Source organism: Daphnia pulicaria, unplaced genomic scaffold (assembly GCF_021234035.1).
Source record: "Daphnia pulicaria isolate SC F1-1A unplaced genomic scaffold, SC_F0-13Bv2 h1tg000168l, whole genome shotgun sequence".
In the NCBI taxonomy this organism is placed as follows: Eukaryota; Metazoa; Arthropoda; class Branchiopoda; order Diplostraca; family Daphniidae; genus Daphnia; species Daphnia pulicaria.
In genome coordinates this window covers 26116-32500 of record NW_025804855.1, presented here as the reverse complement: position 1 = coordinate 32500, position 6385 = coordinate 26116, and the positions used below count along the sequence as shown (strand labels likewise).

Below are 6385 nucleotides of genomic sequence, written 5' to 3'. Positions count from 1 at the left end.
CTGTCTTTAGCAACCAACTCCTTTTCGTGGGATCCGAAATGTGCGTCGTTTAGGCGCCTTAACCGGGCGTTTGGTTCATCCCACAGCGCCAGTTCTGCTTACCAAAAATGGCCCACTGGGCGCTCAGATTCAAATCAATTGCCGCGGCCTCAATCAAGGAAAAAGGCCGGGCTTCTCACCCATTGAAAGTTTGAGAATAGGTTGAGGTCGTTTCGACCCCAAGGCCTCTAATCATTCGCTTTACCGGATGAAACTCCGTTTGTTCTCTTTGCGAGCACCAGCTATCCTGAGGGAAACTTCGGGGGGAACCAGCTACTAGATGGTTCGATTAGTCTTTCGCCCCTATACCCAACTCCGACGATCGATTTGCACGTCAGAATCGCTGCGGACCTCCACCAGGGTTTCCCCTGGCTTCGTCCTGGCCAGGCATAGGTCACCATCTTTCGGGTCCCAACGTGTGCGCTCTGGGTTCGTCCGGCCGACTCGACCAAACCCTTTTAAGGGGGAAAGATCTCGCGAGCATTCGGACGCCCTGGGGTTGCGCCCGCTCTGTTCGAGACGGGATCACCCCTCGCGGATGCACCCTCATCGGGGCCGCTTCACTTTCATTGCGCCTCGCGAGTTTAGTTTGATAATTTCTCGACGACTTGCGCACATGTTAGACTCCTTGGTCCGTGTTTCAAGACGGGTCGGGTGGGACCCGACTTCTACTCTCCGCTCTGGGCCTCCACAGGTTGAGCACCGCAACTTTTTCTCTTTTACAAAAAAAAGCTACGACACCTCCCGGGAGGAGACAGGTCACGACCGGGCAGTACTGTTGGGAAACGCCGCGCTCGTCATCGCGGCACCCGCGAAGGTAACCACGAAACTCGCTAACGGACGCCCCGTGTAACAGACACCCAGTCGGTCGCGGAGTCCTACTAGGCCCCCCACTTGCGGACCTTGGCGTGGCTATTGCGATCGCAGAACGACTTATGCAAGAGAGCCGCCAATTCAGGCAGTCTCCATGCAGCGTTAAGGGCATACAACCAAGTGCCGGGAGCGGGGACTTGTTCGACCTTCGAGGGCCCACCCGTTTAACCCCCTGAACGGTTTCACGCACTCTTGAACTCTCTCTTCAAAGTTCTTTTCAACTTTCCCTCGCGGTACTTGTTCGCTATCGGTCTCGTGGCGATATTTAGCCTTAGAAGGAGTTTACCTCCCGCTTAGGGCTGCACGCTCAAGCAACCCGACTCTTGGGAAGGGATCCGATGCACGGTCTCGGCTCGTCTTATCTACGGGCCTGACACCCTCTGTGGGTTGCTCGCCCCGTTCATGGAGACTTGGACGATAGATACCGGACAGACGCGCACGATCCTCCCGAACACCACATTCCTCGGCACCCGCTCAACCGGGCGCGAGGTTCGGTGCTGGGCTCATCCCTGTTCGCTCGCCGCTACTAAGGGAATCCTTGTTAGTTTCTTTTCCTCCGCTTACTGATATGCTTAAGTTCAGCGGGTAGTCTCATCTAAACTGAGGTCAGAATGAATTGTTTGTTTTCAAAAGGAGACAACACTTTATCTAGCTCGGCAGACTTTGGCGTTTTAAAGCCGGGAAAGATTGAATAATTGCCGGTTCAAATTTTTTTTTTTCGAAATAAAGCGAGTCTCTCGTTATTCGCAAAAATTAATTTACGAAAAGTGACAGGGCGTCCTGCGGCTTTTTGTATTGAAACAACGCGTCGTGCGCGAACCAAGCTTGCATAACGAGCGGTTAGAGTGAGTGATAATTCGCGGTGGTCGACACTTCGACACGCCCGGCGCACACACACAACTAAACTCGCGTTGAAGCGGTATATCGCGCACACGCAGCCGACACCTTGTTCGAGAAGATGTGTTTATTTCTAAAATTTTTTTTTGAGTTGGCTCAAAAATTTCCCATCTGTTTTGCCATCGAAAAAGGTTTCTTTTGAATAGAGAGGAAAAAAACAAAACAGGGCGAACCTTCTTTTATTTTTCCCCCTTTTTTGTATTTGAGGCATCGCGGACACTTAAGTCGCGCGGCACCCAGACGTTAGAGATTCGGGAGCTTTTATGCGGTCAGGCCGGGTGAAAAATAAATCTCGCCGCGACCCAACATGCAAAACCAAGACTGAAAAAATCTCTGTTCGTTCATCATTCGACCGACCCTCAGTCAGATGTGGCCCGAGCGAGAAGCTGGGCCGCCATTTACGTTCAAGATTTCGATGCTCCATGTGTTCTGCAGTTCGCATGGATTAGCGCACTTTGCTGCGCTCTTCATCGATCCACGAGCCTAGTGATCCACCGTTCAGGGTCGTATATAAAACGACATATTCGTTTTCTTCTCTCTTTTTCTCCAACCCGCCCAAGCAAATGAATGCGAGGGCGGAGAAAGAAAGCCAGAAAGAAAATGTTCCGATAAACACTCGTACTAGAATTTGGGTTTAGTGTGTTATTGTGATTTTGAATTCTTCCTACTTCATCGAGAGGGCGAAGGGCAAGCTTAAAAAACATTCGGTTTTCAACGGCATAGTGTCGGGCTTTGGAGTGTTAGTCTATACGACGCACACGCACGCAACCACGAGTATCTACGCCCGAAAAGAACGTCCAGAGTAAAGTCTCACACTTTCGTCCCCCACCGAGAATCAAAAAATCCCGAAGACGAAGAGAGAAACAAAAAAAAAACAATTTCGATTGGGCGTATCCGCTTTAAACCACCGCGCATCAGAGCGCCTGATACCCGTTCAAAATCTTGATGTTTTTTTTTTTTTTTTCCGACTCTCCATCCACCGAGTTTTTATTTTTCAAAGTGTTTGATTTAGGGACTAAGACTTTATAAAATCTCCTTTATTGTTCCTTCGGTACTCGCGGCCCAGGCGGGCTATCGTATTCTTCACTCTACTAACGTCAACACTGTGAGCGCCGCTAAAGGTCGAATGAATCTATAGAGACATTCACCATCGAAGCAGGAAGAATTTGCTCACGGCCATAGACCAAATCGAAAGACTTTGTGTTTTTTTTTGAGCCGAGAGGAAAGAAAAATCAATTTGAAAAGGCGAATCCGCTTTAAACCACCGCGCATCAGAGCGCCTGATACCCGTTCAAAATAAATGATTTTCTTCCGTCAACCCACACATAGTTCATACGATGTCTTACGCCGAAAGACTTTTGATGGGGTTTTTTTTGTTTTGCAACTTTTAGTTGTTTCGTGCTCAACCAAAGCCATATGCGCAAAACATTTGTCTTGTTCGTTTATGATCCTTCCGCAGGTTCACCTACGGAAACCTTGTTACGACTTTTACTTCCTCTAAAGGATCAAGTTCGACCATCTTTCAGTCTCGCCGTTGGTAGGCACCGCACGGGCAGAGATTGCTCCCCACTCGACGGCACCCCGACAAGCCCGTCCGAAGGCCTCACTAAATCATTCAATCGGTAGTAGCGACGGGCGGTGTGTACAAAGGGCAGGGACGTAATCGACGCGGGCTAGTGACCCGCGCCTACTAGGGATTCCTGGTTCATGGGGATCATTGCAGTCCCCAATCCCAACCACGAAGGAGGTTCAGCGGTTACCCGGTCCTTTCGGACAGGGAGAGTGAAACACGCTGATTCCTTCAGTGTAGCGCGCGTGCGGCCCAGGACATCTAAGGGCATCACAGACCTGTTATTGCTCACTGTCACGCGGCTGGACGCCGCTTGTCCCTCTAAGAAGACTGCGTGACGGACGCGAGAGCAGAAGGTATCGCCGGGGATGACGACGACCGAATAACAATAGAGCCAGCCCCCGCGAGACATTCCCGACAAAGCCCCGCCATACCTCATCCGCCAGGCAACCAACCCGTGAAGGCCGTACACCCGACGAACAAAGCACAACGAAACCAAGCCGAGAGATTGCCTCACTAAAGGAACCAGTCCCACCGAGACCCGAATCGCCGCCACCTGATCCCGACGCCTCCGTACTCCCTTCGGTTTCAATTGATAAAACCCGTCACCTATTTAGCAGGCTAGAGTCTCGTTCGTTATCGGAATTAACCAGACAAATCGCTCCACCAACTAAGAACGGCCATGCACCACCACCCACCGAATCAAGAAAGAGCTCTCAATCTGTCAATCCTTCCAGTGTCCGGGCCTGGTGAGGTTTCCCGTGTTGAGTCAAATTAAGCCGCAGGCTCCACTCCTGGTGGTGCCCTTCCGTCAATTCCTTTAAGTTTCAGCTTTGCAACCATACTTCCCCCGGAACCCAAAGACTTTGGTTTCCCGGAAGCTGCCCGTCGAGTCATTGGAGTAACTCCGACGGATTGCTGGTTGGCATCGTTTATGGTTAGAACTAGGGCGGTATCTGATCGCCTTCGAACCTCTAACTTTCGTTCTTGATCAAGGAAAACATTCTTGGCAAATGCCTTCGCTGTTGTTCGTCTTGCGGCGGTCCAAGAATTTCACCTCTGTCGCCGCAGTACGAATGCCCCCGTCCGTCTCTATTGACCATTACCTCGGGTCCAAAAGTAAAAGACCAGCAAAATCGGACCGAGGTCCTATTCCATCATTCCATGCTGCGATATTCAGGCGTTGGGATACACCTGCTTTGAGCACTCTAATTTGTTCAAAGTAAACGTTGCCGGCCGCCCGAGACACCCGGTGAAGGGCACCCCGAACGATTGACTGGGTGGAGCGAATCGAGTCAACTACGACCAAAATTTAAAAAAGAACCCGAAAGAACTTTCCAACTCTGGCCGCAGATACAACAACGACGCACCGACCACCACTCCGGCGATGTTGTCCGACCGTGAAGAGAGTCGGGCTTTGACACCCGGGCTCCCAGAGCGTGAAACGCAACACCCTTGATTCAGAGCGGCGCCGCCCGGCCGAAGACAGACATCCGACTACGAGCTTTTTAACCGCAACAACTTTAATATACGCTATTGGAGCTGGAGTTACCGCGGCTGCTGGCACCAGACTTGCCCTCCAATGGTTCCTCGTTAAAGGATTTAAAGTGTACTCATTCCAATCACGGGGCCTCGGAAGAGTCCCGTATCGTTATTTTTCGTCACTACCTCCCCGTGCCGGGAGTGGGTAATTTGCGCGCCTGCTGCCTTCCTTGGATGTGGTAGCCGTTTCTCAGGCTCCCTCTCCGGAATCGAACCCCGATTCCCCGTTACCCGTTGCAACCATGGTAGGCGCGTAACCTACCATCGACAGTTGATAAGGCAGACATTTGAAAGATACGTCGCCGGCGCGAAGGCCGTGCGATCGGCGTGAAGTTATCCAGAGTCACCAAAATTGGTACGGTGCGCGAGCCCGAAAGCCCGGCCCCGACTGGTTTTGATCTAATAAAAGCACCTCTTCTGCGAGCCCGAAAGCCCGCAGTCGAGGCTCGAGTGCATGTATTAGCTCTAGAATTACCACAGTTATCCAAGTAGGATGGAGTGGATCTAAGGAACCATAACTGATTTATTGAGCCATTCGCGGTTTCGCCGTCTAGCGGCTTGTACTTAGACATGCATGGCTTAATCTTTGAGACAAGCATATGCTACTGGCAGGATCAACCAGGTATTTCGTGTATGTTTGTTTGATATGCATCCGGCGAGTTGCGGGTTTTTATTTCGCCCACGCATCACCAAACACACACCAAATCAACACGTTTTTCGTTTTTTTTCTTTTTCTTCGGAAACTAAAATTTTTGATCGCAACGCCTGGCGTGTCACAGCGAGTCCCAGTGAAGAGAAACACCGATCCGATCCGTTTGTTGGATTTTTTTCATTTCAATTTCCAAAGTCAAAGACCATTCAACGGTCTATGAGCCCAAAGTGAATCGGATTCATTCGACCGGTCTTGATATATTCATCAACTTTTTTTCCCGTATTACGGTTTTCGACGGTCATATGTGGCGTGCTGTATGCTCATAAGTCAAGCCTGCTTTACTAAGCTGACAAGCATACATCTTTTAAATTTTTGTGGGCTCAGAGTTTTATTTTTATTTTTCCACCGCCGAGGCACACTCTCGCATCACCCCGCACGACACACACACACACACACACCTCACCGCTCAACGGTCACACGAGGCAGAATTTTCCGCAAAGACTTTCGAAGAGAAAGAGAAAACTCGGAACAACCGCGGTCAGAGGCCAGCATAGAGGCATCGTATAGAAAGTCATGGGCGGAAAAAAACAAATCATTTCAAGTCGAGACAAGCAACCAGACTACCCCTATAAAAGTGCGCAATTCTTTAAGAGTTCACCGAAGAATGACCGAGATCAAGTATGCACGAAACGAACATATTCCAAGGGCAGCTGAATAAGCGATTCTGCGCCGAAGCGCGAGAAAAGCAAGCGGTACACCGATGGGGATCGTTTTTTTATCGTGTTAGATTCGTTGTTGTCAAGCAAGGATTC

The 6385-nt window shown here is 50.3% G+C and overlaps 3 non-coding genes across 3 annotated transcripts in view; all 3 read right to left on the bottom strand.

Annotated features, from left to right (window-relative positions):
* Nucleotides 1–1521, bottom strand: part of LOC124319457 — a 4575-nt gene extending 3054 nt beyond the window's left edge. The window contains exon 1 of the ribosomal RNA XR_006913153.1: nucleotides 1–1521. This exon is cut by the window's left edge and continues 3054 nt beyond it. This is a non-coding gene — a ribosomal RNA (large subunit ribosomal RNA).
* Nucleotides 1522–2162: 641 nt separating this feature from the next.
* Nucleotides 2163–2315, bottom strand: LOC124319459. The gene has a single exon (XR_006913155.1). It is a non-coding gene; the product is annotated as a 5.8S ribosomal RNA (ribosomal RNA).
* Nucleotides 2316–3251: 936 nt separating this feature from the next.
* Nucleotides 3252–5546, bottom strand: LOC124319462. Its single transcript, XR_006913157.1, has one exon. It is a non-coding gene; the product is annotated as a small subunit ribosomal RNA (ribosomal RNA).
* Between the last annotated feature and the right edge of the window lie 839 nt (nucleotides 5547–6385).